General features: G+C 45.8%; 1 long non-coding RNA gene across 2 annotated transcripts; it reads left to right on the top strand.

Annotated features, from left to right (window-relative positions):
• The first annotated feature begins 1,171 nt into the window (after positions 1 to 1,171).
• Positions 1,172 to 16,208, top strand: LOC123086216 (uncharacterized). 2 transcript variants are annotated; one of them, XR_006440684.1, is made up of 11 exons: positions 1,172 to 1,408; positions 1,513 to 1,700; positions 1,870 to 2,001; positions 2,477 to 2,616; positions 3,760 to 4,078; positions 4,229 to 4,351; positions 5,086 to 5,233; positions 6,301 to 6,387; positions 15,053 to 15,224; positions 15,348 to 15,427; positions 15,572 to 16,208. It is a non-coding gene; the product is annotated as an uncharacterized lncRNA (long non-coding RNA). The 2 variants fall into 2 exon arrangements; XR_006440685.1 differs by having other exon boundaries at positions 3,987 to 4,078.
• Positions 16,209 to 16,768: the final 560 nt, after the last annotated feature.

Raw genomic sequence — 16,768 nt, forward strand, 5'->3', positions numbered from 1 at the left:
GCACTATTTTGTTTTTACTACAGCTCCTCCCATGTCATTTGATCACAAAATATTTGCACTCACCTTTCACACCCGAGCGTCTTTGATCTTGCAAAATTTTAGGTTTTTTGTATTTTTTGCTATTTTTTTAAAATTTATTGTTCACAAGCATACATATTAAATTCTTTCCTTTCTCACGGGCTCATGGAATGTCCAACACCACGAAAATTTGCACGCACCTTGCGTACTCGAGTATCTTCGTTCCCATAAAATTTCAGATTTTTTATTTTTGTTGCTATTTTTTCGAATTTACTGTTCACGGAGTTACTGTTCACCAGATGGTCAAACTCCTTTGACCGGACGATAACGACACGAAAGGGTATCCCTATAAGGTGACTTGACGGCAAAGAGGCAAATTTGAGCACGCTTTAAAATTAAGGGTAAATATGAGTAATGGGTTCAAGTTAGAGACACAGATGTAAAAGATCCTTAGAAATACTCCTTTCGTCTGAAAAAGCTTGTCCTAAGCTTGTCTCTTAAATGGATGTATCTAGCATCAGATTAGTGCTAGATACATCCATTTGAGGGACAAATTTTTTCGGACGAAGGAAGTATTATTATGCTCCACTTACTTTCTTATAAATACAAGCATTTTTACTTTTCTCGATGAGATCAAATTATTTGACCATTTCATCATAACAAAGATTTCAACTTCATTATGCTTGTTTCAATGATCTTTTGAAGTTTGCTCACTTACTAGCATCCTATCGATCGATAAAATTACCTTGAGCCGTATCAAATATACAACCTTAGTTCTATTTTCATCTCATGAGAATCATTTTGACATCTATCTATTATATCTTATAATTAAAAAATTTAGTAATTGCTAGTTTAACACAAACTGACTTTAAGTATTACTAGGATGAGGCAATCTTGTCGTTACCTCCTTGAAACAAACTGAGGTCTTCTAATTTTCTGTAACCAAACACGCCCCATTTCTATCTGTCCTCATACACGCCGTCCTTCCCGATCTCCACAGCATTTCGGGCCAGTTTTTTGGACAATTCTTCCAGAATTAACCCCCTCCCCAGCTTCTCCTAGAATTGTCACTCTATATTTTTTTACAATTTCTAATTAATTAGACCTTAACTAGCTAGGAATTGTAAAGAAAGATGAAATGACAGTTCTGGAAAAAGCTGAGGAGGGGTCAGAAGAACTGGCCCTCACTCCCTTCCCGTCTGCCCCCTCCTACGCTGTAAGTACTGCCAACCCCGTTGCCATGGCACCGCAGCCGCCTCTCTTCCCTCCCACTGCCTTCGACCGCGGCGGCGGCGGCCTCCCTTCATGGGACCCCAGCCGCATCTCCAACCCTTCCTTCGACCAGGGCTTCCTAAGGCGGCCTTCGACGGCGAGCTCCACCTCGTCAAGAGTAAGTACTACCTCCCTCTGTCCGCGTCTGCGATTACTTTCTTCATTTTCCGGTTCCCGTCTGTTTCCGTGCTGATTTTGGCGCCGATTCGTTTTGCATTTCAGAGGCGGCGAGGGTGGTGGGAAGGGGGGCGGAAGGCAGTCGCCTCGCTGAGAAGATGGGCGCGGTCAGGGACGGCTACGGCATGGGCTTGTTGCAGACCGCGGCCCTAGGCGGGAGCCTGCCCGTGTGCCGCTACGGCGCTACCTTGTCGAGGACATCCGGCTGGATGTCGATGACGTAGGCCCGATGGGTGCGTCGCCTTCCTTCAAGTTCTCTCCTTTCCTTTCCTTTCCTTTCCGTAATAAGTAGGGAGTAGCTTTCGTCGATTAGAGAGTAGCTCTCGTTCATCCAGGTAGGTGTTTCCTTGGATGGGCTGAATTTGTTTGTGCTAAGCTTCTCTGCTCTGTTGTCCCTGACAGGCGAAACACCTTTGACTGTTGCGATTGGCTGTCAGAATGTGGATTTGGTGCGTTACTTTCTTGATCAAGGTGCTGCTACAATGAAGCTCAACGACAGTGGGAGTACTCCTCTCCACCTTGCTGCTGCAGAAGGTAGTATTGATCTCTACGCATAAGTATCACTCATAAAGTGTTCTTCATCTCCCTGTGTACTACTGCGTGAGGACCCATATATCCGTGAGACATGGAGTAAAAATTTCTGACGGAATATTCTTTGTAGTGGCAAATATCCGAGGAAAGTGAGTATGGTGCTGCCTGTATGCGAAAGTTCTTCCTTTTCCCCCATAGACATCATATCATGGAGAAAATATAACAAGCAGGCCATCTGTTTTTTTCATGACATTGTTAATTTAGTTTAGCCAAGTCCAATTTTTTTGAAATGCCCTTTTGTCCACGTCATGCATACTCACTCAATCAATTCACAAGCCATATTGACTCTGTATTTCAGTATGTCCTCTAATTTAGACTTGTTTCTTAGCACATCGTTAGATAGGATGGCGTGAATACAAGGACTTACAACAAAAATCTACAGTTGACTAAAGATATATCCTGTATTATTTTTATCCAGGAAGCTGTGAAATAGTTGAGCTCTTACTCTCCAGTGGAGCTTATGTTGATGCAATACATCTTGGTGGGACGGCACTGCATTCTGCTGCACGTAATGGGCGGGATGATATTGTGAAAATTTTGCTAGAACACCATGCAGATGTAAGTGTCAATCCCATCTTTACTTTTTCTGAACCTTCATGCTATTTAGAATGGTAAGATCGACAATATAGTTTTTTTATATACTTATTTCAGTGTTTCCTTATCCATCAACTTTATCCTATTTGAGTTTTTTTTCATGTGGCTGGCTTTGTCATGTTGCACTTGTTGTTTTTATTCCTTCTAGCTATAAGCTATAAACACGTGGAGTCTGGCTCTTCACCTGCTCCAGTTTTCAAACCTTATTCTCATTCATATATTTTTCTTGCTAATATGAGTAACATTGTTGATGTTTTTTCAAGCCAATTCATTTTCTCTCATCTACTAATCAACCCTTAGTATCCTTTTGAGCGCCCAGCCACCGATTTTCCCAGCTTCACTGCACACATTCCACCAGTGACAGGTGGAGTGTAGAAGCCTTTTTTTTAGGTTGGTGGATTCTAGAGACTTGGCTGTACAACATGCTTCTTTTTCCTAGCATGTTCTTTTTTTTCCTCCAAAAATTCAAAGAATAAAAATCTTGCATGTATATACGTGTGAATCATGTACCCTCAAGTGCTAGTAATTTTGTTCTTGACTTGTACTACCTCTGTACCGAAATATAAGACGTTTTTGTAGGCTAAACTAGCCTAAAAACGTCTTATATTTTGATACAGAGGGAGTAGTTTGCATGAAAACACAGGAATCAGGAGCTAAAAAGGCATTTTTGTAGGTGCTTGTTTTTTTTCCACGCCAATAAGAAAACGTAAACTTTTCATAAAACATGAAATTTGAACATGATAAGGAGTCATCTACATGTGAGAATATTTTGAAGAACGAACAAAAAAATTATTTGAGAAGGCAGCAAATGCTTCCGAGCACCATTCGGCATTATCCATGCATAATCTCAGTTTCTACCATCGTTGCATGATACGTCTGACAACTTGAATTCAGCATGCTTACCAATCATTTAACACAGTATCACTCTAGTGTGTTCATCAGTAAGATCTTGCTTTGCAGCGTTCCTATATTTTTATTAGTGCTTGACGTTCAATGCACAATAACTGTTAAGATCTAGCTTTGCCTCTTGTATGTCCATGGATTTACTGTGCTGGAAACTCAGCCTTGCCCTTATTTTTTCTACTTCTCTTTCGTATGCATTTTTAGGAATGGTCACAGACGTCCCAGAAGGATCACGGATGATGAGGATTCATCAACTTACATAGATAATATGAGAAGCTAATTCATTTACTTTTGCAATGTTTGTGTATGCTAATTTTGTTATTTCATCTTTAGTTTTTACTCACAGTAACATGGTCCTGACCCCTCCCCTCCTTTAAGTTGTATGCTAGTTCTAGTTATACGCGATTTCTAATTTCTTAATCTCTCAACAGCATAAGATAGCTTTGGGTGGTACTGGTTATACAGCTCTTGCAATTGTGCTACTGTTGTGCACTCACTGAAATGTGTGAAGCTCCTGCTTGAGGTATGTTACTTCGTACATCAACTTACACATTACGTAATAATGAAAAAAGAGGATGTCACTCAACTAATTTCTTTATTTTTCTTCAAATGATTATGACGCAATTTGTATGTGTGTTGTATGAAGAATATAACCCAGATTTGTTATTGTTAGGCTGGTGCTGATGTGGATGGTAATTGTAAAGAGACACCATTAATCATTGCTGCCATTAGTGCCTCAACTGAAATCCTGAAGTGCTTAGTTCTGGCTGGTGCGGATGCTAATGTTCCTGACAGTGTAAGCTGTTGTACCTTGCTGTTACATGCATGCTTTCGTGTCTATACCTAATATAAGATATTCTAGTAAAAGTTCATTTTTGGTTTTTCATTTCAAACTGTTAACTTGAGACAAACATCTGGATGAATTTGCTTATAGGCAGGTCTATTTTGTGTGTATTTTGGGTGCCTAGATTTATCCTAGTAGGGTAAAATAAAATACACGAAACATCAAAGCTACATTTGAAATTCAGTCTCCTGTTCTATTTTATTATTTGGAGAGGCACGTGATGGTTCTAGGCTATCTACTAGATTGGAAGAACATACCTTAGAGTTTCCACTTCGAACAAAATTTTCTACATGGAACTTGCAAAGAACTTTGGGTTGTTGGGATAAAAATATAACAGTTGTTCTTACCATTTTGGAGGAAAAATGAAGCAGAGGTTGCAAATACCAGGAAGAGTTACCACTTCTCTGTTTCATCCTAGAAGTTGTCAGGGTAGTATTAGATCACATATGTTAAAAATATAGTTCTTGAGTTGTGGTTGCTGTCCTGTCACATGTTTATGTGCTCATTGCTACAATATACGCTACAAAGTTTCTGTAGCACTTAATGTTATGCCGATCTCTAGAATTTATTTTATTTTATACCATGTGTATGTGCCCGATGGTTGTTCATATGTCTTGGTACTGCAATTTTGTCATTTTCCATTGCCAAATACTGGGTGAAGTTAATCCTGCTTGTTATCATGGCAGCTAGGACGAGCTCCTATTGAAATTGCTGCCCGCTCTGGTAGGCGTGAAGATGTTGAGATTCTATTTCCAGTCACTTCTTGTATTCCAAATGTACGTGACTGGAGTGTAGATGGGATCATTAGGCGTAAAATCAGCGCGCCCAGCGAAGGTATAATTTGAGTACCATTATTATATGTATTTAAATGGTTTGTGTGCAACTGTGTATGTTGGCTGTTAGCTTTCAGACAGAGACCTTCCCAGTTTGGGGTTTCTGAAATTCATTGCTGTTCAGAAATGTGCTTGAAATTCATTGCCCCCTCTTTCTCTGTGAATATTTGAAAATTTAACTACAATTGGTGGCTAAGAATTGTATTGACCATGCATGTTAAGTGTGCGCCAGTCTTATTAGTGCATGCTTTTTCTTAACTATGACCTATGAGCCGGAGAAATGAAAATATGTCAGTTGTGTTGCATACTAATCATTTGGGAGCAATACAGTTTTGTTGAAAGCGGTTTAAATATTTACCTTGATCTGTTCTGTTAAGCTTGTAAATCGTATAGTCTTTCTGACATGACTTTGACGGCACATTCCATGTTAGGTTTGTAATTATGCAACGTGCATAGTGATTTACTGGCATCCCTGTGGTTATGTGTTTGAACTCTTCTGAGTCTTGTAAGGACTAACCTAGCCAGGGTTAACACCCCGTGTTGATTTTAAATCAGTTTGGACAGAGATGAGCATTTAACAACTAAGGTAAAATAATGTCTAATAAATTGGCGAAGAAATACTAGTTAAGTGATGAGATTATGATCTGCGGGGATTCTGCAGAGGTAGCCTATTCCAACTTGCTTGTGACTGAAGGCTTTGTTGTCCTTGGGGATGTAGAGGATGGAAAATGGGGTCATCAGCAATGCAGATAAGAGAACATTTGAAATGTGGGAATTTGAGATAAGTCAGACTAACTTCTATCAGTAATTTGGGTTGGATCACAGTAGAATCATGCAGAAGTTGAAACAAATCAAACAATTATTCCAACTGGGGATACTAAGCTTTATTATTATTTTTATGGATAAACCGCGTGACAGGAGGTTTAATATTCATGACCACTTTATACATGGTAGATATTGAGATGAGATATTGCATTGATTCAGGGAGAAAGTAGTTATAACATGTGGGAAGGGATTAGGTGTGGTAATGAATCTTTTTATATCATTTGGTTGCTCTCAATGTTTCAGAAAGCCATGCTTACTAGTGCAAAATCTAAAGCGCATGAGGCATTCAAGAACGGGAACTATTATCTTGCAGCAAGAATTTACAAAGAGGTATATTATTACGAATTTGCTAATTCTCAGTTGCCTGAAATTTCCGTAAATCTGAGCCACCTAAAATTGCTCCTTGGTTGGCCTGAACTGCACTCTTTATACTAGTTCTTGCATGTTACGGCATAGTGCAAAGTTTGTACAAAGTGTGTGCAACTTCTGCAAACTAAATTTCCTGGTTTAGTTCTTATCCCGTATATATAATATTCTACTTGTTTTTCTCTATCAGAGTAAAACTACTCCGGAAATTCTATATATTGTAAATATATATTTTGTTTCAGTCATTATTTATTTTTATCTTTTATAAAATACTGTATTGATTTTGTTTTTTCTATTCTAGTATTATGGACTAATACACAAAAGTTGAGGTTTTGAAAATTTTCATTCATCTGATGGATATACAGCCCCATATTATTAATCTTGTTGTATAAGTTTATGCTTGTTGACTGTTCAAAAATGTTCAAGATCCTATAAGGCATTTTAGCCTTATTTGTTTGTTTCTTCTTGGAATGGCATGTTGGTATGGGGATTATGTTTTCTGCACATTTGCAGATATGCTAATGTTGCAAAGTTGATAGAGATTGCAGATATGCTAATGTCTCCGACCCGTTCCTATTAGAGCATCTACAGCTGGATTTGGCAAATCCGGCTCCCTATATGCCCGTGGGCGCATTTGTAGATGGCGCCGGGCGGCCCCTCATTTGGCCTGCCGGACAGCGGGACTCCTCATATGTGAATCCTCAAATCCATGCAATGCATGCACGTCGATCATAGAGCACAAATTCATCACAATTCAACAATTTACCAAATGCGACAAAGCAAAATAAATCATAGTTTGACAGTCCGGACATGCCAAAATGAAATTGAAGTCCGAGCGTGACAGATCACTCACTGGCCGGATCACTCATCGGACCATCCATGCCTCCTGCTCTGTGGCCAGCCTTGCCTCCTCCTCCGCGGCCAGCTTTGTCTCCTGCTCCGCAATCATCCTTGCTTCATAGTCCCTACGTTCGTTGATCTCCTTCATTCCCACAAGCCACTTTGCATGCTCATCCAAGGTACTTTCTTCTGTCAACATTACCTTGGCACCCTCCGCGTCTCGAGCAAGTTGCAACCTCTTATTCTCAAGCTCAATTTCTCCAAATGTCTGGGCCTTCTCCATCTCCCATTTGATCACCGCTTCGCTCTTCTCCAACTCGATCTTCTCTCTCAATTTGCAGCTTCTTGAACGCCCTCTCCTGGTCCCAATCCATCCTCTCTTTTTGTGCATCCAACATGAGCTTGTACCTTTCCTCTTTCTTGTTCTCCCTTACGGAAAAAATGCCCGTACAAGTGGAGGACATTTTTGTAGCCGCGGCATCACGAGAGGCCCTAGCCTTCTCCCACTTGTCTCCCATCACTTGCCGGTTATCCTTTGCCATGGTGGCTCTTCCATTCTCCCCTACAATTTCTTCCTCTTCATCGTCTAACCCAATTGATTGGTGGGAGCTTGAGCCATCATTCTTCCTCTTGCCGGCCTTGAGATCGGCCACAAATTGTGTCCACTTTGGTTTGCCATTCAATAGCACCCAATAATGGCTAAAACCGAATGTCTTCTTCTCCGTCTCTTGATACATAGTGGCTGCCACCATTGTCTAGCAAACAATGCATGTATAACGATGAGAATGCAACAAAAAATACAAGCAATCTAAACTATGACAAAATGAAGTGATTATGCTTATGTGAGTGGACGCTCCCATCCCACTTTGAGGGCGGCCAAGCACTTGTGCATAGTAGCCGACGTATTTGTTCATTTCCCCTTAAATTATCCCCGATCGATGATCGATGTTGGAGAGATGCCACATTGCGGTTGGTGGCGATAGGATGCGGCTCCACATAATGCTCATGATAGTGCTTGTGGATCTTCTCCCAATACTGATTGCCTTTTTGCTCCGTGCTATGTATGAGGTCCAATGTTGTGGCCAACCAAGATTTAACCAACAAGATGTCTCAAAAGTTGTGAATGCTGGACCTCTTGCCTGGGCATCTTTCCCTTCTTTTTCTTGTTCGGATTGGGGTTTGATGTGCTGCCTACTTCAAACGTAGGACAAGTTGGATCCCCCAACTCATACTGCGCTTGGATCTGATCATAATTACCATTGATCATGTCCGACATGACCAATTCCTACAATTATCATGGTTTCAAATGAACTAAAGGTCTATGCAAAACATTGATCATCACATATGCAAAGTTGATCGGAAGAGGAGCAAAATAAATGTAGTCCTGCTATGTCATTCCGTCGAACAGGGCGTGGGCAGCCGATGCCCGGGCCTGTACACGACCAAACGAGCGGCGGCGAGTCATAGACGTCCCCTGGAGCCCTTTGCATTGCCGGGAAACTCTCCGGATTGTGCCCCCATCCAACCGTCTCCTCTTCCCCAACTGGGGTCGGACGGTGTGACCCTTGTCTCCGCATCCGCTCCCTACGACGCCGCTTCCCTCTCCCGCTGCCTCCACCGCTGGCCCCTCTGGGCGACGTTCTCCGGCTTGCAGGACAAAGCCAAGGACGGGAGGCCCACGGACGATGCAGACACAACCTCCATGGCAGCGGTGGGGGACGGGCTGGGCGACATCTAGGGTGGCGAGGATGGGGGAGCAAGGGTGGCCAATGGCAAGGGATCGGACACGGGAATTGGTGGGAGGGAGGAGGGCGGTGGGTTTGGTGGATTTGGTGCAATTTGTAGTGGAGTCGGGCTGTCTAGTCCGACGTGGCGGTCGCGCCCGGACCTTCCCATGTCTGCCCAAGATTTAGGCTGGATATGAGGGGTGCCGGTCAGCCCGGGCGTTTGAGGCGCCGTCTGGGTCACTTTTTTTTACCGGTCAGTGATTGGCGGTCCGCCCGGGCATTTGTGGTCTGTTTGAGGCGCCCGGCTGTAGATGCTCTTAAGCTGCTATATCTGTTGTCTCTTGTTGTGCATGCTTGTATCCATGAGGCAGTTGGATCAGTGCCAGAACGGGTCGTACCATCCATTTCATTGTTGTGTTTGTGGACATAGGCCATGGGCATCAGCAACAGCACATACATGTAGGGGCAGGATGTGACCAATACTAGCGGCCAGCTTGCAGCTTCCAGGGAGAAGTTGACACCTAGATTGTATCCATGAATAATAGTTTCGGAACTGGTTTAGAGATAAGTCCATGGAATTAGGAAGTGAATTCCGGTGTGTAAGTAGTCAATTAGCCGTCCTTGTCCAGGTGACCAGGTTAAATCCTTCTAGGTGAGTCCTGTCAATCTATAAGCCAGGTTCAGTCAGGAAGTCTAAGTAGTCCTTATAAATGGATGATGTGGTTCCTGTTAGGGAAATAGCAACTTGTACTTCCTGGGATATATATACATGTACAGGTGTGGTAAATTTGCAGGAAAACCCTTAAACAATGGGGATATTACACGGAAAATATATAATCCCCCCCCCCCCTCAAGCTCAGGGTGGATCAACAACACCTGATTTTGGAGAGAGAGAAACCATGTTGCGCTCTACTCCGGGCCTTTGTAAAAAAATCCGTCAACTGTAATTAGGAAAACACATACTGAACAGCAATAACCTGATCATGCACACCAACATGCACAAAGAAGCATCAACACAAATATGATTGGTGAGCTCATACTTCACATGGTCGCGTACAATGCTGATAGACAAAAGTGGAGTAGGTGTGGTAACATAAACACCAAACTCGTGAAGTAACCATCCGTCAAAAGAGCCATAGCTTGCAACTCAGTCTCTTCACTCTAACGGGAAACTGCAGTTTGTTTCTTCATCTTCCAGGCAATAAGAGAACCACCAAGAAAAACACAGTAAGCAGAAAGTGACGTTGATACGAGGAATCACTAGCCCACGTGGCATCCGAATAGGCCTGAAGTTGTAACGAACTGGAGCAGGGAAAGAAAAGATGTCGAGGGATCGTGCCATGAAGAGAACCCGAAGGAGGTGATATAGTGAACCGAAGTGGGAGTAGAAACAAACTGACTCAAAATATGGACAGGATAGGAGATATCCAGACAAGTGACAACTACATAGACAAGACTCCCAACAAAATGACGATACGCGTTGGATCAGACATGGGGTCACCATTAGAAAGCATGGAGGCGAACATTGAGCTCCATGGGAATCTGGATAATGTGCTCATCAGTAAGAGCAGCACGAGCAAGCAGATCTTGGATATACTTTTCTTGGAAAATAAAGAAGCCATCAGAGATAGAAGAAACCTCAATCCCAAGAAAGTAGCGAAGAGGTCCAAGATCAGACATAAGAAACTGTTCAGTAAGACATGTTCTCAAAGGCAATGTACTTAGATGATCATGCCATCAGCATATAGAAGAAGAGTCTGACCACGAGCAGAAAGTGGGACAAACAACGCAGGATCCTGAGCACTCCCCGAGAAACCAGCCCCGGAACCTCGCGAGCTTCCCCTCGGGACCTCAGGGGTCTTCCCAAGGTCAAGGCTCCGGAGGAGCATGCCCCCACGACGCAGGGACCCGTCAAGGGTCGCGAGCACACCGAGCTAAGTTATCATAATCACGCCAGGCAGGAATCTTTCAATTAGTAACCACGTAGATGCTATAATATGAGCAAGAAACAGTGATAAAAAGACGCAAGCGCCATAGTTCATTACATGCCCCGTGGGGCCCTTCATGGTTTTGGATGCAGGAAGCAGAAAACAAACAAAAGGAGCGGCCTCCGGAGGGCCACTGTTCCCGAGGCTCGGCTCTGGCGCTACCACGATCAGTCGAAGTCCTCCTCCTTGATAGGGGCCCGGTGGCGTGGCGCCTCACCCTCCTCCTTGGTCTGGGCGCAGCGACATGGCGGCTCGTCGTAGTCGTTGTCGCTCGTACTCTCCCTGGGGGAGGCGCGGCCGCTGCCAGAGGTGTCGCGGCCATCGCCAAGGGCAAGTTCATCGCGGAGGGCGCCACCGCCGCGATGGTCGTCGTTATCGGAAAGGTGGTCGCTGTCGCTGCCGTCGCCTTCTGGGCAGCACCCCAAGAGCCAGCCGTCTTCCCCGAAGATCTTGACGAAGAGCATCGCCGCTCCATCATACTTGAAGTGGAGGGTACGCCTCCCTTGCAGGCAGCAGGCGCGGGCGAATGTCTGCCACCTGCGGTTCAGGAACACATTGCTTGCGGGGGTGACCTCGACCTCCACCCACGAGGCCTTGCTGCAACAACCGTCGGCTTGCAGCCACAGGCCACCGGGCCCTCTGGACGGCAACTCCTCCGCGAAGAAGCACGGGAGGTGGATCCAGATGCCCTCCGGCCTCTTCACCCACACCACGAACTCTTGGGCCACGTCGGCCGTGTGGGATCGCGGGCGCGGCGGCCGGGCGGCCACCGCGAGCCCTCCACCTCGACCACGGCCGTCGCGGCTTCCGCTGCCACCCCCGCGGGAGGGACCTTTCCCACGGCCGTCGGAGGCAATCGGACGCCCGCGGGGGCTCGCTCACGCCCCTGGGGAACCGCCGCCGGCGTCGCGGTGATCTTGCGAGGACGGCATCGCCCTCTCTTTGGCGGGGACGACTCTATCCTCTCCTGTGGAGCCTTCCCCTTCTCGGCGGCGGAGAACCTCCTCACCGGTGCCATGGATGCTGCTGCCTCAAGAATGAGGAATGAGGAGCAGGAAGATGAAGGTGAGCTGGGGGCTCCGTCTCCCTCGCCCTCTTATAGGCGGTCAGAGGCCAACCGGCGTCCCTTCGCGTTCGAGCAATGATGGCCATACAGGAGTGCGCCAGTCCCTTGTCAGCCTGGGCGGTTGCCGAGGCGGCGTGGGGAAGCGGAGGCGCCCACACCCCGTCGAACGCCATGCGTCAAGCCTGGCCCGCAGGCGGTTGGGGTCCGCGACGCTTCTGCCTTCCCTCTTCGGCTTTGCCTCGAAGCCAGCCCAAGCGTGCCTTGAGCCCGGGGGCTACTGTCGGCATTCTGGGATCGGGGGTACCCATATCTGCCTGTTTGCGGCCCACGGCGTGGCTTCCTCGACGGCCTGGTACGGCCCAGCGGCAAGGCCTCCAAGACAAGACCCTCGCGAGGGCCTCGGCCTCGCGAGGAGAACGACATCAAGACTTCCAGAGGAGCGGCCTCCCCAGGTTGCCTCTCGAGGAGCGGAGATTTCTATGCAGGTACCCAGCCTCACGAGGCTGCGATGACGTTAGCCATGACGACCAAGACCAGGCGGGCGTCAGCGGGCACAGAGGAGACAGTTTCCCTTTCGGTGCTAAGGGAGCAAGGACGGACGCAGGTTCCCGAGGAGTCCCCCAAAGCTTTCCATTCCGGTGCAACAAGACCAAGACCACGAGCTCGGCAGGATGGATGTCATCATCGAGCCCACCGCTACGTCACGACAAGAAGCTTTGCAGGCGAAGATCACCTTTCATCAAGATTAGATGTATTTCTTGTCCTCTTTCAAATTGGCCATTGTGGGATCCCTTCCCGCCTAAGTTTTGAGGGAAGAGGACTGAGGCCACTATAAATATAGGTTAGCCACCACCATAGACGAGATCGGATCCTTTCCACCCTCACCACCAGAGCCCTCGCGAGGCTGTTCATCCACTGTACTTGTTCATCCTCGGCCCCCTCGTGAGGCCAATCCACCACAAAGCAGGAGTAGGGTTTTACACCGCAAGGTGGCCCGAACCTGGGTAAACTGTTGTGTTCATCCTCTTCCCCACTCGCGCGAACTCGACGAGGCTAAGCTGTAGGGTGACGAGCTTGAGACTTGAGAGGTTGAGATCTTCGCACACACCCCAGAGTTCGAACCTTCTTGGGTCTGCGGAGTCCTGAATCCGACACATTCAGGATGAATAACAACATCACGATAATAAGAAGATGGACGTGGGTAGAAGGGACGAGACTCATCTGAAGTCACATCCCGAGAAATAAGCATTCGACAACAGACATGATCCCAACAACGATAGCCTTTATACTCATCACTGTATCCTAAGAAGACACACTTGACGGACTGAGCGGTCAGTTTGGTGCGTTCATGCGGGCCAACAACATAGCAAACACAACCAAACAAACGATGCATCGAATAATCAGGAGAACTACCAGGCACAAGGTGGAAGAATCAGAAGACATATGAAAGGGAGCTCCAGAGTCGGGATGTGGGATGTACCTGATTGTGTAGGTGATGGTCACTCAGTGCCAGAAGCATCAGTCACAGAACCTGCAGCACTCGTCGAAGAAGAACCTGTAACGGCAAGCAAATGCTTAAGCCTCACAATATCCTGCTCTGTCAAGGCGATGTTTGAGGATGTCGTAGTACAAGCATGACTCCCAGAAGAAGATGTGCGCCGCATGTGCCACTTCTTTGTAATGCAATCAGACTCGGGACGACCATGCATCCTTGTTGCAGTAACCACAATGAGTACGAGAACGACCCTCACCACCAGGAGCAGCGGGGAGGAGCGGCGGAGCACTGGACCGGGAAAGAGCCGGTGCAGCAGACGGCGTAGCAGGAGCTCGATCAACGAGCACATATGGAACCTCAAGTAAACCAGCACCACATAGGCGAGTCTCCTCAGCACGAATCTCAGAAAGCGCCTCTATAAGAGAAACACGACTACGAGCTAATAGCTGAGCAGCCGCGGCTCAAACTCCTTACGGAGCCGAGACAAGAACTCGTACATCCTCTGAAACTCCCAAGTCTGACCGCACAACATGACATCACTGGCAAGAACCACAACCAGCAGTGCAAAGAGAATCAAGCTGGCACTAAATGTGAGTACAAGTCATCAACATTGGTGTCACCCTACTGAAGTGCATGCTCCTGGCGGACCACAACCAGGTATAGGGCATCACCAGAGGGCTGATAGCGTTGTCGAAGATGACTCCACATCTCGAAGACGGCAGTGAGGCCCATAAACTTAGAGACAAACTGAGGTAGAACATTGGAACTGAGAACAGCTGCAGCACGAGCATCATCATCAAACCACTGAGTGTAGGCAGACAGTTCATCACGATACATCTCAAGAGCCACCTGGTAGTGTGAGGCCTACTGCTCATAAGCAGCGACCGCAACGTCAGCAGTGACCGCAGCATCAGCAGCAGCCTTCACAGCGTCCTTATCAGCCTGGAAAGCATCGGAGGCAAGAACCTGTGGCGTCGGCTGAGTAGGAGCCACAAGAGGAATAGGGCGCAGTGGATAGAGAGGATAGCCCCTGGCCTCTGCATCATTGTGATGCATACGACCACAGTAATCATGAGGTTGCTATTTGAGAGGCTCACCAGTGAACACACACATTATACTTCTGTCCTCTGTTTTTCTTTTCAAATTTCTGCTGATATTTTTCTTATTTGGCACCTCTTGATTGGTTGGTTTTTATGTGCTTGAGCTATATATATGGATTCAAATTTTTACATCCAGGAGTAGATTATGACTTCGCTGAGCTGTTTTCCTCTGACATGCTTATGCAAGTTAATAGTCATTGATGACTTGTGTCTACTGCATACATTTTATTCAATGAGTAATAAGGATTCACCAAGCATGCTTATGCAAGTTAATAGTCATTGATGATTTCTGTCTACTGCATACATTTTATTCAATTAGTTTTAGGGATTCACCCAGCATAACAAATTCCTGCGGGGCAAATCTAAGAACAATGCACAGAATTGTGTTTAATGCTTCTTCTGTCTGTTTGTAGGCAATGGCACTTGATCCTGGTAATGCAACCTTGCTTTCAAATAGGAGCCTATGCTGGCTTCGCCTCAGGTGATGCAAAGAACGCCTTGAATGATGCTCAAGCTTGCAGTATGATGCGGCCTGGCTGGCCAAAGGCCTCATATCGTGAAGGAACTGCTCTAATGTTACTGAAGGTGCGATAACATGTTGAGTTCAGTTCTATATTTTCTGTAGAAAAACTTTTTTGAATTACAAGTTATGCATTTTATGCTGTGATCCCTTTTTATGTATGTATAATTCAAACTCATTGTCTTCAGGACTATGAAAAGGCATGTGGTGCATTTCTTGACGGTCTTAAACTGGAGCCCAGGAACGTAGAGATGGAAGATGGATTACGGTATCCTCTTTGTTCCTTTTGGCTACATTGGTGTCTAGTGTACAGCGATAACCTCTCAATGATTTTTGTTTCCTTGTCGCTACAATGTTTCACTTTAGAGAGCCTATAGGCATATTTGCTTATCATTCAAATTAAAATGTGCAGGCAGGCTTTGGAATCCTTGAAGATATATCGCAGTAGCCCTGGGCAAGACTAGCTGGATGAGCATCAAGTAGATGCGAGAAACTTGTAGTTACCAGACTTACACTGCTCACTGGAGAGACGGAGGTGCCCTGTTTTTCTGTCTCATAGGCCCATAAACTTAGAGATTGGGTAGTTTGGATGGCCTTCCGCTGATCATCATCAGATACCTTCCTCACTGGATGCTCGAGACCGTTCTGCTGATTGCGATTTCGGGAGCAAATGCTGTTCAGTATGCAGCATTTTTTTTCTATGGTTCCGTGGATAGGGAAACATTTCTACCATGGACATTCCTAGTAATAGCCTCTTAACTGACAGTATTACCAGATTGACGTTGAATGCCTGTGTCTTGCTTCAGATCTCTTGTCAAGCTAAAGATCATTGCCCATAGACTTTGATCAATGTAGGTGGGGCATAGGGCAAGTAAAACCGAACCTTGGAGCTTGTATGGTCATGATTGTTAGGAGACTTTGCTGGCGACGAACTGTTGAGCTTTACATGATTTGCGTCAATGTATATTCTCTAGAAACTGGCATGTGTAGTGTAACAGTATAGTAAAGATGTTCCCTCGGAAAAAGAGAAAAACAGTGTTACTAGTCAAGATGAACAATTCATCACTAGTTGAGGCCCGTAAATGTGTTGGATGTGCTTATTTTCAAATAAACTTTAACGGCTATTACTATGACCAAATTAAACGTGTGAAATAACCCTTTTCTTTAGCAACACTAATGGTTGGGTGGATAGGGGGTTGTACTTCCACTCTTCCAGCCCATTGTGAAACAGCCCCTAAATATGTCGTCATGTCTTTCTTCGGGTTTCCCTATAAAAGGGGAAATGTTATCTTCGGGTTTCCCTTTTAAGAAGGAAAATGCTTGTAGACAGCGTGCCTGCCGAAATTTCGGCCGGCCACACACGCAGTGTTCGATTCCTCCACCGAAATTTCGGCCGGCCACACACGCAGTGTTCGATTCCTCCACATCAAACGCCTCTTGAGTTGCTCTCCCACCGCACACTCAGTTTTTTTTGTTCTCTTTGCTTTATCTTCTTCTTTCACCTCTTTTTCTCTTATCCGTTCGCATTTTTTCGTTACCCCCCCTCGGCCTCCATGAAACTCGGGGCTGCTCCTAGAGACCAACTGCCGCCCCTGTTGTTAGGGGAGTC

Source organism: Triticum aestivum, chromosome 4A (genome assembly GCF_018294505.1).
Source record: "Triticum aestivum cultivar Chinese Spring chromosome 4A, IWGSC CS RefSeq v2.1, whole genome shotgun sequence".
Lineage (NCBI taxonomy): Eukaryota > Viridiplantae > Streptophyta > Magnoliopsida > Poales > Poaceae > Triticum > Triticum aestivum.